This window comes from Ursus maritimus, unplaced genomic scaffold (assembly GCF_017311325.1).
Source record: "Ursus maritimus isolate PB19 unplaced genomic scaffold, ASM1731132v1 scaffold_2, whole genome shotgun sequence".
In the NCBI taxonomy this organism is placed as follows: domain Eukaryota; kingdom Metazoa; phylum Chordata; class Mammalia; order Carnivora; family Ursidae; genus Ursus; species Ursus maritimus.
Window position 1 is genome coordinate 5120801 of NW_024424452.1, and position 17574 is coordinate 5138374.

At 43.0% G+C, this 17574-nt stretch overlaps 1 pseudogene; it reads left to right on the forward strand.

Moving 5' to 3' along the window:
* Positions 1-1634, forward strand: LOC103669970 (annotated as a pseudogene).
* The last annotated feature ends 15940 nt before the right edge of the window (positions 1635-17574 follow it).

The window sequence follows — 17574 nt, forward strand, 5'->3', positions numbered from 1 at the left end:
ATATGGGAAATGTGGTCACTGGGGATCTTCAGAGAGGTCGAGGAGCACTAATCACCAGTCTCTTGGTTATTCTGATACTCCATTTCCCCCACTTTCTTGGAAAAGTGGTAAAAACTATAAACCAAGGTGATGCATTGTTTTGTCTTCCATTGATGCTGAAATTGAGAGTGATCATTTCAGTTGAAGAGAAGGATGGATAAAACAGAGTTGGGGACTGTAGCCTTTCCATGAACATAAGGAGATGACATGGAAATCAGAAGACAAAACCGGAGAAAAGAGCAGTGATGTAAAATGGCATGAGCTTTCAAATGAAGGATAGGAAACATACAAAGGACCATGTAACATCTTAGATTTAAAATAACTTCTCTCAGGAAGCAGCCCAGTGATGAGGGGACATCATGAGGCCTGGTCTCCAGCAGCTGCCCCAGAGCCACTAGAGGGACAGCTGGACCTGCCCGATGGCCATGGCCAAGAGCAACTGGGACACGGTGACAGTGCTTTGCAAGAAGGGCACCAAATCCAAGCAAGCCATCTTAGCAGCTCTGGGACGAGGAGAAGATATGGAGACTTCCAAGAAATGGGCTGCTGGCCAGAACAAACAGCATTTGACTGGCAAGACCACAGCCAAGCTGGACTGGGAGACTAAGGAGCTGCACCACCACTGGGTGACCCTGGAGGTAGGTGGACAAGGTGATCCAGCAGGGTCAGCAGAGCAAGGCGCTGACTCAGAAGGACTTAGTGACGAAAATCAACAAAAAGCCGTGGGTCATAATGGACTACAAGAGTGGACAGGCCATTCTTAAAAACCAGGTTCTGGGCAAAATCAAGAGAGCTTGGCCTCAAGCTCCAGGGGAAGGATATTGGGAAGCCAATTGAGAAGGGGCCAAGGGTGATTCGAACACAAAGCCTGGAAGTCAGTGCAATCCAGCTGATCATGTCTGACTGGTCCCCCTTGACTACCAGCTCCAGTGTGGGTCTTTTCACGTGGAGGAGCGGAACGCAGGGCATCTGCCTAGGAACCCTCTCTACCCATACCCAGTCAACCAAAACCTATAAGTAATAAGTAAATAGAACAACTTCTATCTATTCAGGAACAAAACCGTAATGTGTGTTATTACTGTAGTAATTACATATGGTTCCTGTTTTTTGCAGCAATGTAGAAACACAAGAATAAAAATAAGATCAGAGAGAAGATCAGTATCATCAGTAGAAACCCAATTAGAGTATAAAAGGTTGGCTGATTTAGAAAGATACATATATAGGTCAAATGATCTCTACAAATTAACAAGAACAACTTAGAACATGTTATGAGCAGTGATTCTCATGTCTCATGACACAATAGTAAATAATAAATTACAAACCGAAATAACTTACAGGACTTAAGCGAAGAATGTGATCAAACATAACCAAGGGAGACATGCCAAATGCCAGGGCTGTAACTCAATATTGAACCAGTATCATGCGTCCCCAAATTAAATTCTGACTGTGGTAAATCTGATTGCAAAGGGATTCTTCCTGGAACATAATAAATTGCTTATAAACTAAATATATGATACCTTTTAATGAAGTTATGAATGTCATGTAATGAATCTCAAGAGGATGCCTTCTGGAAGTTAGCGAAAACGTTGTAAATGCTCTCTGGGCAATAAACATTAAGTTATGAGTACTGCTATGCCCATCGGTCATCTTCTTTCCCCAACCCCCCAACAGTTCACGCCTTCATTCACTCATCATTTTTTCCATTGAGTGTGTCCCTTCAACATACAAGTGTGTGTATGATACAGAGAAAAAGGAAGAGTCAGAGACATATTTGGGGAGGAAAGAAGTAGAATTGGCTTCAAAAAGTAACGTCTACAATAAAGGGTACTTAGGGCTCTGGGGGGTGGATACAAGCACTAGGGAAGTGCACAGTGGGGGGCACGGACAGAGGGGGACAAAGGGAGAGCTGCAAGGGGAGCGTTCTGGGCTGAACTGTGTCCTCCCAAAATATGTTGGTGTCCTAACTCCCACTACCCGAGAATGGGACCTTATTTGGAGACAGGGTCTTTGTAGAAGTCACCAAGTTTTAAAAAATGAAGTCCTGAAAGAGGGCCTTAATCCAATAACTGTGTCATTATAGAAAAGGGGGAATTTGGACACAGACACACACAGACACACAGACACATAGACACACAGACACACAGACACACACACACACACACACACACACACACACACACGGAGAACACCATGTGAAGATGAAGGCAGAGATTGGGGTGATGCTTCTATAGGGCCATGGGGACACCAGTGATGGCCAGCATATCAGCAAGAGCTAGGAGAGAGGCGTGGAACAGACCTTCCCTCACAGCCTCAGAAGAACCAACCCTGTTCACACTCTGACCTTGGACTTTCAGCACCAGAACTGTAAGAAGATTCATTTTTCTTGTTTAAGGCTTCCAGTCTGTGGTGGTTGGTTATGGCAGCCCTAGCAAACTAATAAAGGGAGCGAGGTAATACGTTATGTATAAATGCAACACGTCACATTTCATTACAGACCTGAGGGATAAGTAATAGGAAGTCAGGTGAAGTGGGGCTGGGGCAGGGGAATGTTCTGGGCAGAAGGAACCAGATTTGCATTTATTAATCATGTTTTTTAAATTGTCTATATCTCATGATGTTTTTGACATCTTAAAAAGTTTGCTGGCCTGGGGCGCCTGGGGGGCTCAGTCCTTAAGTGCCTGCCTTCGGCTCAGGTCATGATCCCAATGTCCTGGGATCAAGCCCCGTGTCAGGTTCCCTGCTCAGTGGGGAGCCTGCTTCTCCCTCTCCAACTCCCCCCTGCTTGTGTTCCCTCTCTCACTCTCGCTCTCCATCAAATAAATAAACACAATCTTAAAAAAAAGCTTGCCGGCCAGCCGAGACTGTCCCTCCCAGGGCTGGGGCTAGCCAATTCTTAGAGATAGCAAAAGGCTTGGTCAACCAGTACAAACCAACCCATCCCAGGTATACAGACCCAGCCACCTCCTTATCGAATGACCACACACAAGCCAATATTTCCTCTGCCCTCAATCATCCCAGCCAACTAGAGACCACTCCTATAGCCCAAAGCCTGTCGGAATTATTCCAATGAGCCAGTCCTAAACTGCTTTTGCTCAGCAGAGTGGAAACCCCAACAAAGTCTGTGGCTTCTGCTCCCCTCTCACTCCTGTGTTCTGCCTCCTGACCAAGACCTGATGCTTCCCCTGTGGCCTTGCATGGCGTGCGGTGACCGTCCCCCCCCCCCCCCGGGACCTGTGAGTACAATACATTTCTTCCTTCCAAGCCCTGTTTTTGTTTCCTCCTGTGGCTGCACTGATACCATGCCACACCCAACATTTATGTTCTTAGGTTTCAAGGAGAGGTGCAGGGGTGTGGGGAGAACCAGAGAGAAGGGAAGCATGATGTCTAACTCACCTTGATGAGTAATGAAGATACAAAATTAAACGCTTGCAGAAGACCTCTTTCTGCCTAGATTCTAACGGCAAAACACCAATGAGCAGAAGCTATCACCAGGGTCAGGGTATCTGACCTGACTGACGTCAGCCAGTGGCGGCAGGAAAGATGAGCGTCCTAGGAGCAAAGATGAAGAATCATCATTAGGAACAGTTCTTAACACTCGCCAACAGTTAAGTTCCTCTGCCCCAGGCACCTCTTCCATATGATTTAAATATGTTAACTCATTTACTTGGTACAACAAGACTCTGAAGTAGGTATCGTTAGTATTTCCATTTTACAGATTAGAGGTTAATGACTTCGCTCATAATCTCACAATTAGTGTCAGAATGTATATTCATCAGCCTTGAACTGTATGTGCACAGATTTACCCTAAGACTGGAAATGGGGGCTTGCGACAGGGGGGTTTTCTAGGTAGACAGGACAGCATATGCAAAGGCTGAAATAAAAGACAAGGAGGGAAGAGAGCTCAGTGTGTAGATCATCTTAAGGAGCTGGTGGAGAAGATCCACAACTCCCTCTGAAAAATATCTCAGCTTAGTACAATAAAGGAGGATTAAAGAAGTCTTGCTATTACCAGAGTGGTTTCTCTGATCTCGATGTTGTCAGTCAGTGTCTGTGGTGGGATGAAGTCTCCCAGACAGAGTTGCTTACAGGGTAATAAGGTAAGAAATACATGAGTGCTCATAAAATAATGTATTAAGAGTATCTGCTATCGTGATACACTGTATACCAGCTAAGTCTTCTATACCATCTATATGAATTACACATGCTAACTCATTATGCTCAAAAACACTACGAGGAAGGGAGAAGTAGATGTCTGTTTTACACGTACCCAAAAATGAAAAGAGAATGGCTTAAAAACAGATAACACCATGAGAGCTCCTCCAAGCAAATAAATGGGGAGGAGACATTGGCAACGGTAGTCAGAAGGGGGGCATCATGGGTGATGCCAATCCGTCCTTACTGGGAGATCTGAAAATATTCTCCAATTGTGTCCAACTCTGTTATAGAAATTCTGCACGTGAGTATTTAACACGCAGGAATAGGGGAGCCTGGGTGGCTCAGGCAGTTAAGCGTCTGCCTTCAGCTCAGGTCACGATCTCGGTCATGATCTCAGCATCCTGGGATTGAGCCCCGCAACGGACTCCCCGCTCCTCCCTCTCCCTCTGCCTGCCACTCCCCCTGCTTGTACTCTGTCCAGTAAGTAAGCAAAATCTTTAAATAAAAAATAAAATGCAGGAATAAAAAAGTCTTGAAGTCAAATCATTGACTGAAAAAGCAAGTTTTAGAACAATACATACAACATGAGAATCCAAACACTAGAGGCCAAAATATTATATGCTTTCTTTGGGAACGTCTATCTATGCATGTAAACGAATAGAACAAGATTTGGACAAATAGAAAATGGAAAGAGCTTAATTCTCAAAAGGGAAAAGAAGATGGGATAGAGTATAGTCAAATGCAACTTGATTCAAATGAAATGTTTTAATTTTTCCCAGAAGAGTTTACCTATTCCTTGTGTAGTGCTTTTAATAAAAATTTTGTTTCGCCAAAGATCTGATTTTGTTTTGGCTTTCACTCTATTCATCTAAACTAACCTTGAGAAGGCAAATGTTTGATTCCAGAAATCCACCCTTAAGGCATTGGTGAGCGTAACAAAGAGACTGCTTTCAGGTAATTATAAAAGATAATTTTTTAAAAGATTTTATTTATTTATTCGATAGAGATAGAGACAGCCAGTGAGAGAGGGAACACAAGCAGGGGGAGTGGGAGAGGAAGAAGCAGGCTCATAGCGGAGGAGCCTGATGTGGGGCTCGATCCCATAACGCCGGGATCACGCCCTGAGCCGAAGGCAGACGCTTAACTGCTGTGCCACCCAGGCGCCCCTATAAAAGATAATTTTTAAAAAAGATTTCAGCAGTGTAAAATTTTAGAGCTTGGGTCTAGGATTCCTGGACAGCAAGTTTGATGTGTTTCCTCCAGGAGGAGCAACTTTGTACAACTACCGGGAATAGGTAGGTATTAAATAATATGAAGTTCCTTTTCACAAATGCATCCTTACACTTTCACGTTAAGAACTTATTAAGAGGAGTCATTCCAGACATTAAACATGTTTTAAGTGCTCATCTGAGCAATACAATAAACTCATGGGTCCACACATTTAACTGCAGGGTCTTCTTTATGACTTTGCACACAGTTAAGAGAAAGAAATGATGAGTCAATTAGACATCAAGAGTTCTTGCACTATAGGTGAGGAGGGGAGAGAGGTGTTAAGGAGAACTGAGAAAGGTGAGTAGAAAAAACCAGGGGGAATGGGGGCTGGGTCCCACAGTAGATGTGGGAGCCAGGGTTTGGAGAACCTAATGGCTACCTCAAGTCAGAAAAATACCCCAGAGTAAGGCTGGATAAAAACGGAAGACCAGGGGTGCCTGGGTGGCTCAGTTGTTAAGCGTCTGCCTTAAGCTCAGGGCGTGATCCCAGCGTTTTGGGATCGAGCCCCGCATCAGGCTCCTCCACTGGGAGCCTGCTTCTTCCTCTCCCACTCCCTCTGCTTGTGTTCCCTCTCTGTCTGTCAAATAAGTAAATAAAATCTTAAAAAAAAAAAAAAAAAGGAAGACCAAAGGAGAGACCATTCCTTGGGCTCCGAGTTTTCCTGGTCTGAGTGATGGCCTTTAGTCTGGCAGATAGAATCAAACCTCCTATGGACAAAGTTGAAAACATCAGCTCTAACAAGGCAAAACACTAACAAGGACGAAAAGTTACGGAAAGATACAAAAGACCAAGTACGTCGTCTATGTGATTTATACACCTTAACTCTTGAGGACCTAAAACCACCTTGGCAGTTTGGTACCATTAATAATTCCATTTTACAGTTAGGAAAAGGAGACAGGAGGTTAAAAGTAACTCTGTTAGCCCATTAGTACAAATCCACCTTTGCCAGAGATCCCAAAATATTTCCTACTGGTTCCTAACCACTCCACCAACAGCTCTGAATAAGCAGGTTGAGACACATCCTGAAACAAATTGAAACAAATGAAGAACAGACCTACTTTTAAGGGGAAGGGTTCTCAAAGAGCCAGAGAAAAAAGCAAGTTGCCGAACAATATGTAAAGTTGCATCCTGTAAGGCAATAAAAACACAAATCCCAAAAAACTAATGATGTACTGTATGGTGACAAACATAACATCATGAAAAAACAAAACAAAATACAAATCCTAAATAATATGTATTTTCTGTGGGGTGTATGTACCTATAAACTTTAAAATATATCTGTGTACATATATGTATATATACCTATAAATATATTTTTATATATTGGAGGCGCCTGGCTGGCTCTCTGTGAAGCACGTAGCTCCGGATCACGGATTGTGAGCTGGAGCCCCACAGTAGGTGTAGAGATTACTTAAAAAAAAAAAAAATCTTTTAAATAAATAAATATAGACTGGAGTTACACAGATAGTATATAAATAAATATATTTGTTGGGGTTTGTGTGTATATAAATACAATCATGTAAATATGCACGTATAAGCATATGTATTTATATGTATAATAAAAGTATATTTAATATATTTACATGTATCTATATGTATATATAAATACAGTTATATGTACCCACACATATGTCCTCACATTATTACTTGGAGTGTGTGTTTTACCGTCCTACGATATAGTATCTTGCGTATTGATCTGCAACATATATGTATGTGTATGTGTGTGCTAATCAATATAAAAATCAGGACGCTCGACAGATAAACTGCTTACTTCTGGGGAGGGGAGAAAGACCGAGATTGGGTGTAACGGTCAGTCGGAGTTTTAGACCTTCTCGAAGACCGCCGAGAGGGTAGGCCGGGGGCGCAGATTGGGGTCCCCCGGGGCGTGGCGGGAACCAGCAGCGCCCACGCCCCGCAGGCCACCGCCCGAGGAGCAGCCCACCTGCGCCCCTGCGCCGGGGGGTGCGCCCGCGCCGGACCGGCCCATCCTCCCCTCCAGGGAGAGGGAAAGGGCGGAGCCTGAGGCAGGACCCGCCCCCGCCAGCGGCGCGCTGGAGGCCTGGGCGGGTCTTCCGCTTCGCGAGGGGCTACTTCCGGATCCGGTGGCGAACGGCGGGCGTTCCGAGTTAGGTGGTGCTGGGCAGGCGGGGAATTTGTGCTGAGGCCAGCGCGCGATGAGAGTTGCTGGGAGGCAGCTTAGGGGCCGGGGAGTGCGGGGCGAGGGGCGGAGGGCTGCGGGGCGGAGGACTCGAACCCCAAGCGTGATGGCTAGGGGTCAGGTTGGATATCCCAGTAAAGGGAAGGGCTTGTGGACCAAGAATAGGAGGTTGGAGGATGTGTGTGGAGCTCATCTCAGTTAACCGTTGAAAAGAGAAGCCACAACCGTCAGAAAATCTCACCTTACAGCAGGAGAATAAAGGATGTCAGAGGCAGACACTCTCACCAGGCTCAGTTACTCTGATTCGGAAGATCACACTCAGCGCACAGCAGCTAGAATCCAGTCTTCCAGGAACCAAGACCAAAGGATCAGACCTAACCAAAGAAAATACTGCTACTGGGTGACAGTTACAAAGAGCTGGCCATAAATATGTGAACCGACTTAATCCTCACCGCGATCCCTTAAGGTTAGGTGGTGGTAAAACCTTAACAAAGGAGCTGAGGCAAACGTTAAAGACTTTAAAATCGCAGCTAGTAGTGGCAGAAGTCCCTGTAAACGTTCAACTGGTTACAGAGGTGGTTTTTCAAGTAGTCTGAGGTATCGACATTGGAGACGCCTAATTCAGTTTGGGGAATGGCTGAATTAAGTATGGAATACTGTTGTACTAACATGGGAAGTTCCCCCAGGACGTATTTTGGAGTGGAGAACAAAATGCAGGTTGCGGGACAATACGTATTTAGTCTTTCTTTCAGGCAAATGCTGTTTTATTGTGGTACATACTTATCTCTGTAAATGAACAGAGGAAAAACTGGAATAATGTACATTAAACGATAACATGACTACGGAGGGAAGGGGGGACAGGGATTTAAGCCAGCTATGGCAAAATAGAGCTTTATTCTCATTCATGTGGTTTGGAGGGGGATGTAGTCAGAAAAACATGTATGTTTCTTATATAATAACTGTAAAATGACTAAAAATTACATTTTTATCTTTTTGAGCGTCCACTCTGTTATAAATGGCATTTAAATAGTTTGGGAGAAAAAAATCCACCATTAAGGGGTGGAGAATTGGGGGTTATGAGAATATGAACATGAAAGTATTCCTGGGGAATCCCCAAAAGAATGTTAAAAGACATTTTGGACAGTGCAGTAATTCACTGTTTAGTCTCAAGGAGCTTAAAAAACTGCTATCCGAAACCCGTTCTATGTCTACATCACATGGCTCATTGGGTGGAAATGTCCACTTTTCAAATAGGCATCCTGATATTTTCAGTGGAAATATTTTGTAGACTAACTTTATAAAATGGGGATTTTTATTTACAAAGCTATTCATTTCAATAATAGTATTAATGATTATCTAACATTTTATACCTGTCAATTTTGTAACCCTATATAAAAATTGTTAAAAATGAAAAACATCTCTTGCACATTGCTCTGGGGTTGAGGCCCCCAAACCGAAAGAGGTAAGTCCTAGGATTAAAATGGGAGTAACCCACCCTCATTGGCAGTAACCACTTGAAATTGCCATTTAAAATATATCAGTGGACATAAGGAATGTAAGGACCAATTTTGGTTTGAAGATCCCTGGATTATTCACTTTATTTAAGAAAGAGGAAAGCAGACAGAGATGTGCTCACCTGAAAAGTCTCCTTTGCTCTGGGACTTCCTGTCAAGTGGTTGGCAAGATCCCATAAATTAGGGTTCTAATCCGGATGACATCACAGCTGTTGCCTGGTAGCCAGCCAGATCAACAGAATTTTCATGAGGTGTTGGCTTAGGGCATTCCTTACCCTGGTAAGATGCTTGAAGTCTAGTTTAGGGTATGTATTAATTATTGCTGTGTAACAAATTAGCCCCCTGCCAAACACAGGAAACATATTTTCCCCTCACGGTTTCTGAGGGTTGGGAATCAGATCAGTGCAGCTTGGTGGTTCTGGCTCAGTCCATCAGGTTGCAATCAAGCAGTTGTTCTGGGCAGCAGTCATCTGACATCTCAAGATGGCAGCATCCCATCTACTGGGGATAAAGAATCTGCTCCAAGTGCACTTCTGTGTCCCTGGCAGGCCTCAGGTCCCCATCACCCCTACTTGGGCTGCTCACGACGTGGCAGTTTGTTTTCACCCAGAGCGAGAGATGGGGGAGAGAGAGCAAGATGGAAGCCACAGTGTCTTTTAAACTAATCTTAGAAGTTACATACCATCTATTCGCTGTATGCTAGTGATCACACAGACCAACCTTAGTACAATGTGAGAGGGAACATGAAAAGGGTATGAAGACCAGGAAGCAGAGATCACTGGGGCGATCTTGAAAGCCAGCTTCCACAGTGTGAGACCATTTCCCAAACTCTCACTCTCATTGATAATTACCAGATACCTACAGGGTGCTAAAGCTGTAGTAGAAATAAAGGAATTAGGAACACTACAAACTGGAGGATGAAACACTGATACAATTTCCTTAACATCAGATGGATGATGAGAAATGGATAAAATGTATACAACCACAGTTCTACACACATACTAAACTCATTATTAGTTACCTTGTGTAATATTTTTTTTTTAAGATTTTATTTATCTATTCATTCGACAGAGATAGAGACAGCCAGCGAGAGAGGGAACACAAGCAGGGGGAGTGGGAGAGGAAGAAGCAGACTCATAGCAGAGGAGCCTGATGTGGGGCTCGATCCCACAACGCCGGGATCACGCCCTGAGCTGAAGGCAGACGCTTAACCGCTGTGCCACCCAGGCGCCCCCCCCTTGTGTAATATTCTTAAACAACCCTTTGTTTATCCATCCAACTGAGACAGTATCTCTTAATTACTCACTAGATTAAAAAAAATCACATTTCTACCTCTTACCATCTTATTACTTCCAAACATGTATGGAAATAACATTAACTTTACACTGTTAAGGTTTATAGCATTTACTTTCTGTTGGGTAACCATAACACGTAACGCGATGATTACTAAAGGTAGCTAGTGGTGGCTTCCTCTGACTTTCCTGATATCCCCCCAGTTGAGAGAATTGACTTTGAAGTCCATGTGGGTATTGATTAGGAGGGTTGGTACTGGGGTTGGTAGAGGAGAAACTGGGTTGGCAATTGTGCACACACATACACACAGACACTGCCCAAAAGAGGAAGGCCTACTCTGGAATGCCAACTCTTTTGTTCAGGGTTTCTGGAGTTGGCTCTCTGACTTCGGGTAGATTGAAAGATGTTTGTGACTCTTGTAGCAAAAAAAGCCTGAGAGTCTGTGGCATGATGTGGCAATAGAGACCTACAAAATACCACCATTGCATCCTTCTAATCAACTTTGAGAACTCCCGTCCTTGCCATGAAGAAGTTTCCATCCCTTTAGAGAGTTTGTCTTTGTTTCACTGTGAGGGAAAAGCGATACTGTACATGCAATGTAGGTGGAGAAAGTGGGTAAGGGTGCCGTCTATGCAGCCAAAGGTCAACAGTTGTTAAGTCATTTCTGTCCTACTTCTTGTGTGACTCCATCCCTGCTCTAGAGGCTAAAACTACAAGAACAATTTCCAACTCTGCTCTGACCCTCTCTCATGAATGCTTAAGTCATGGGTCTTACTTTTCTGTTCATTCGTGTGATCCCATAGACTACCACGAGAGTGGCCTGAGCAGAGACTGGCAAGGAAGGCTGGAGTAGCTCTTGAAAGGCCCTGTAGGCCATGCAGGGAGTCTCAATTTTGTTCTAAATGCAGTGGAAGGGCTGACCCACCCCAAGACCCAACTGGCCCTCCTGGTTTCATCTTCAGATAACTACTTTCTTTTAGGAGAAATAGCTTTTGGCCTGGTACTGGGTCTTAGTAGAGACTGAGTGCTTAACTATGGACCACCAAATTACCATAGGGCCTGAGCTGCTTATCATGAACTGGGTGTTATCTGATCTGCTAAGCCATAAAGTTGGGTGTGTGCAGGAGCACATCCATCATGTAAATGGTATATGTGAGATCATGTCCAGGCACGCCCCAAGTGCACAGATTCCATGAAGAAATGGCTCAAATGCCCATGGCCCCCCACTCCTGCTACAATACCTTCTCTTTCCAAGCCTGCGTGTATGGCTTCATGGGGGAGTTCTCTATGATCAGAGCTTGTACAGAGACAGGGAAGACTCAGGTCTTGTTTTCAGATTGTTCTGCACAATAGGCAGGCACCACTGGAAAGTGGACAGCTGCAGCATAACAGCCCTTTTCTGGAACATCCCTGAAGGACAATGGTGAAGGGGAATCCTCCCAGTGAACAGAACTTCCAGGCAATGTATCTGATTGTTCATTTTACTTGGAAGGAGAAATGGCCAGATACATGATTATATACTGCTTCGTGGGATGTGGCCAATGATTTGGCTGGATTGTCAAGGACTTGGAAGTAATATGATTGGAAAGTTGGTGACAAGGAAGTTTGGGGAAGGGATTTGGCTAGATCTCTTTCAGATGGGTGAAAAATGTGAAGATATGTGTAGCCCATGTGAATGCTCACCAAAGAGTGATCTCAGCGGAGGATTTTCATAATCAGGTCATGGATACTATCTAGTCATCCTCTTTCCTCAGCCACTCCCGTCGTCACCCAGTGGGCTAACGAGCAAACTGGCTGTGGTGGCAGGGATGGAGGTCATAGATGGGCTCAGCAACATGGACTTCCACCCACCAAGACCGTCCTGGCTAGAGCCACTGCTGAGTGCCCAATCTACCAGCAGCAGAGACCAACAATGAACCCCCAGTATGGCATCATTCCCTGGAGTGCTGAGCCAGGTCGATTACATCAGACCACTTCTCTCATGGAAGGAGCAGTGTTTTGTTTTTACTAAAATAGATACTGTAGGCACAGATTTGCCTTCTCTGTGTGCAATTATTCTGCCAAAACTACCCTTTGTGGACCTACAGAATGTCTTATCCGCTGTCATGGTATTCCGCACAGCATTGCTTCTAATAAAGGAATCCATTTTCCAGCAAATGAAATATGGCAATTGACCCTTGCCCATGGAAGTCTCTTGTCTTACCATGTTTCCTACCTTCCTGAAGCAACTGACTGGATGGAATGGCCGTTTGAAGACTCAGTGACAGTGCCTGTTAGGTGGCCACACCTTGCAGGACTGGGGTAAGGTTCTCCAGAGAGCTGTTTATGTTCTGAGTCAGTGTCCAATAAATATATGGTGCTGTTTCTCCCTCATCCAGGATCCACAGGTCTGTGAATCAAGGAGTTGAAATGGGAGTGGCACTACTCAGTATTAACCCCAAGTGACTCTAGTATTTTGCTTCCTGTCTCTGTGACCTATACTCTACTGGCTTAGAGGTCTTCGTTCCAAAACGAGGTCGAAAAGGTCTTATTTCTTCTACCAGCAGACACAACAATGCTTCAACTGAACTTCAAGTTAAGACCATCACATAGCCACCTTAGGCTCCTCATGACCCCAAACCAACAGGAAAAGAAGGGAGTTACTATACTGGCTGGGGTGATTGATCCTGACTACCACGGAGAGATTGGACTTACTTCCACAATGGAAGTAAGAAAGAGTCTGGAATACATGAGATCCCTGAGGGTGATTCTTAGGATTATCTTGCCCTATGATTAAAGTCAATGGAAAACTACAACAACCCAATCTATGCAGGACTACTAATGGCCCATACTCTTCAAGAAAGGAGGTTTGGATTGCCCCATCAAGTAAAGAACTATGGGCAGCTGAGGTGCTTGCTGAGGACAAAGGGAATACGGAATGGGTGGTGGAAGAAGGTAGTGAGTTATAAATGCCAGCTACAACCTTATGACCAATTACAGCAACAAGAACTGTAACTGTCATGAGTATTTGTTCCTTATTTTGTTATGACTGTGTTTGTGTAAGTGCGTGCATGCATATTACCCATCTACCGAATATCTTTATTTTCTTCATTCTCTTATCCTCTTATCACGTGACATAAGATGCATTGACTTTGTATCATAGTATTTAAGCACTGTTAAGTTTACATCATAGTTTTTAAGTTATAAGGTATCCAAGAAGAGTGAACATCTCCCAAGGACTTTCGTCCTCTTCTGAGGAAAGGCGTAGTGCACTTTGGGTTCTGGTCAGGATAGTTATGTCATGTCAGGCAGGAGTATGACCTTCTCGCTGTCTTTGTTTGGGGACTAAGGATGGGATAACAGGATGCATACGTGTGCCAGGTTGACAAGGGATGGACTTGCGATGTTTAATGTGTCAACATGGCTGGGCCATGGCCAGATATTTGATTAAATATTATTCTGGATGTCTCTGTGAGGAGTTTTTTGATGAGGTGAACATTTAAATCAGTGGATTTTGTGTAAAGTGGATGGCCCTTCATAACCTGAGTGTGCCTCATCCAATCAGTCAAAGGACTTCCTGAACCAAAAGACCGACTTCCTCCGAGCAAGAAGGAATTCTGCCAGTAGACAGCGTTTGGACTTGACCAGCAACATCAGCTCTTCCCTGGCCCATCCTGCAGATTTTATTTATTTATTTATTTATTTTTAACCTTTCCTTTTTTTTTTTTTTTAAGATTTTATTTATTTATTTGACAGAGAGAAAGCAAGAGAGCACAAGCAGGGGGGAGCAGCAGAGGGAGAGGGAGAAGCAGGCTCCTCACTGAACAGGGAGCCCAATGCGGGGCTCGATCCCAGGACCCTGGGCTCTTCTCTTAAAAGAAAAAAAGTGCTTCTCTTAAAAGAAAAAAAAACATTTACAGATGTAGTTAAATTCCTATTTTGAATCATTTCTGGTCCCACTCTTCTCCCTTCCTCTCAAGAGGTAATCTCTTTTTTAAAGTCAGATATCATTCCCATCCATATTTTATTTTATTTTATTTTATTTTTTTATTTTTATTTTTTTTAAAAGATTTTACTTATGTATTTGAGAGAGAGAAAGAGAGCACAAGTGGGTGGAAGGGCAGAGGGACAAGCAGACTCCCCACTGAACTCAAGGAGCAGGATACGGGGCTCAATCCCAAGACCCTGAGATCATGACCTGAGTTGAAGTCAGACGCTTAACTGACTGAGCCACCCGGGTGCTTCCCCATCCATATTTTACTATTTCTACAATAAATATATGTCCCAGAATAATATTCTTTTTTGTGTATTCAAAAAAAAATTTACATACATGACATCATACTGTACTTTACAAGGTCAAATTTAGGGCCAAACTGCCTATGTGTGTGTTTGCGTGTGTTTGTTTTTTTTTTTTCTTCACCTACTGCATGAAGTGCACTAACTTAACTAAGAACCTTGAATCTTGTTGAATCATTGTAACAGTTCTATAATATTCATTTGCATATATAATATATATTATATATATAATATATATATAATATAATATATATATATATATAATGTATTTGCTTATTTCTCTATTGATGGACCATACAAGGGAGTCCAAAGGAAATCCAGCCACAAAGGAATCTCTTTCTGGGGTGGCAAAAGGTGTTTTAAAAATCAGATAGTGGTGATGGTGGCCCAACTCTGAGTATACTAAAAACCAGTCATTTGTACATTCGAGAAGAATTTTAGGATGAGTTTTGTGGTATGTAAATTATCTCAATAAAGCTTAAAAAGAAAGAGAGAGAGAGAGCAATTACAAGTGACTTGAAAAAAAAAATCCTGGTTGCCCCAAACACAAAAGGCTGTGTGACCTGAGGCAAGCTGTTTATTTGAAAAGCTCTCTTTGCCTCTATGTTCTCAACTATAAAATGGGATAATTACAGCACCTAACCTGTAAATTTGTAATGAGGACTGAATGAATTAACATTTGTGAAAGCACATTTGTGAAAGCATTTGTGAAAGCACTTGTGAAAACAGGGTGAGGGAGCAGAGCTGACACAGTGCTCAATAAATGTTAGCAATTATTATTTTATTATTATTGTTATCACAAAACCTTCTGCAACTTATGCCGTGTTGTTTTCAATGTTCATGATAAGGCATGTGGACATACACATATGTATGTATCCTTGGGCACATATAGAAGTGTCCAAAGGGAGGGCACCTGGGTGGCTCAGTCAGTTAAGCGTCTGCCTTTGGCTCAGGTCAAGATCCTGGGGTCCTGGGATCAAGTTCAGGGTCCTGGGATCAAGTCCTCCATTGGCATCGGGCTCCCAGCGGGGAGTCTCCTTCTCCCTCTCCTTCTGCCCGCCCCCCCCCCCCGCTCGTGCATGCTCTGTCTCTCAAATAAATAAATAAATAAATAAATAAATAAAATCTTAAAAAAAAAAAAAAGAGGTGCCCAAATGGAACCTCAATGGAAATTAGATTAGTGGATCTTGGTATGCACCATTTAATGTTACTCATTATCCCTAAGTAGCTCTTTAGTAACGTATGATCTCTCCTTTTCCTCCACATCCTCACCCACGCTTGGTATGAAAGACTAACTTTGCAAATATAATAGTTTGAGATGATAGTTCACCATTTAATTTGCACTTACCTGTACCTAGCAAACTTTGTGTATCTTTTTCTATGTTTATTGGCCGTTTGGGTTCCTTTCCAGTTAACTGCATGTTTAATATTGCATGCTTATATGTTATATCATGTTTCTATTTTTTAATTAATTTGTGGGCAGCCTAGATATAGTCTGGTTACGGAGTAAAGGCCGACTCATGTTTTAGGCATGGACAAGTGGCTGGATTGTGCGCTGCTTGAACGAAGCGAAGCAGTGGAAAACGAATTTTAGAAGGAATATCATGAGTTTGCTTTCAGAAATTTGAGGTGCTTTTGAGTCATCCAAGAGAACAAGTCTGTGCTGCAGAGATACATTTGGGAGTTGTCAGCTTATAGAGGGTATGTAAAGTGATAGCAATGCATATGGTTATCTCCTGAGAGAATTTGGAGTGATGTGACAAGAGCCCTTCAGAATTATGCATTTGGATAAGGAGAATCCAGAAAGGGATCCTGAGATGGAGGGCCAGTAAAATAGAGGAAAAACTAGAGTTGTGTGATACCATGGAAGCCAAGAGAGGAATGTGCTCTTCCCCTGACCCACCCCCACCCCCAGTTTTTGTAATGGCTGCATAAGGTTTTACTGCATGGGTGTACCCCAACTGATCTTCTATTTGGGAACTTGGATTTATCCCAGTGCTTTTCTAATATAAACTACACTTTGATGATCACTCTTGTAGATTTATCTTTTTTCACTATTCTGATTATTTCCTTTGTATATACTCCTGTATGTAGGTTAAAAAGTATGCCTATTCACTCCTCCGCTGGTAGCCTGCTTCTTCCTCTCCCACTCCCCCTGCTTGTGTTCCCTCTCTCACCGGCTGTCTCTCTCTGTCAAATAAATAAATAAAATCTTAAAAAAAAAAAAGTATGCCTATTCAAATATTTTCACTATTAGTTGAGTATTGTCTTCTAGAAATGTTGCCTTCATTTATAGTCCTACCTGAATGGGTTTGCTGCTTTCTCCATTCTGCTGGTGGTGGAAAGTGGCAAGAACTGGATATTGCATACCAACATTTTTATTGGTTGCAAAGTGTGCCATTGTATGGATGTTTATAATTTACTCAATTGTCTTCTTGTTTTTGGTATTATAACCAGTGTTGCAATTAATACTGTTGCTAAATCTTTTTGCACATTAACCTGTTCCTTAGAATAAATTACTGAAAGTGGAATCGATGAGTCAAAAGTATTTACATGTTTAAAGTTGTGGATACATATAGATAAATCACCCTCCATAAAGGCTGTGTTCTTCCCATGAACATAGTGGGGAAAGAGGCATCTCTAATCTTTGGATAAACCATGTCCAAATTGCTTCTATCAGGCCGAATGCATCCCGTATGATTTTATAAGAAACCTGTGCTCAAATAAAATTCTTAAGCAATACTGCTTTTGCAACATCTTAAGCAACATCGCACTGGGGTTGAGGCTCAAAATCTGAAAGGCTTTTCATTCCAGCTGCATTATCTGATCTGGGATCTAAGAATTATTTCCAACAGCATTGTGTTGGCA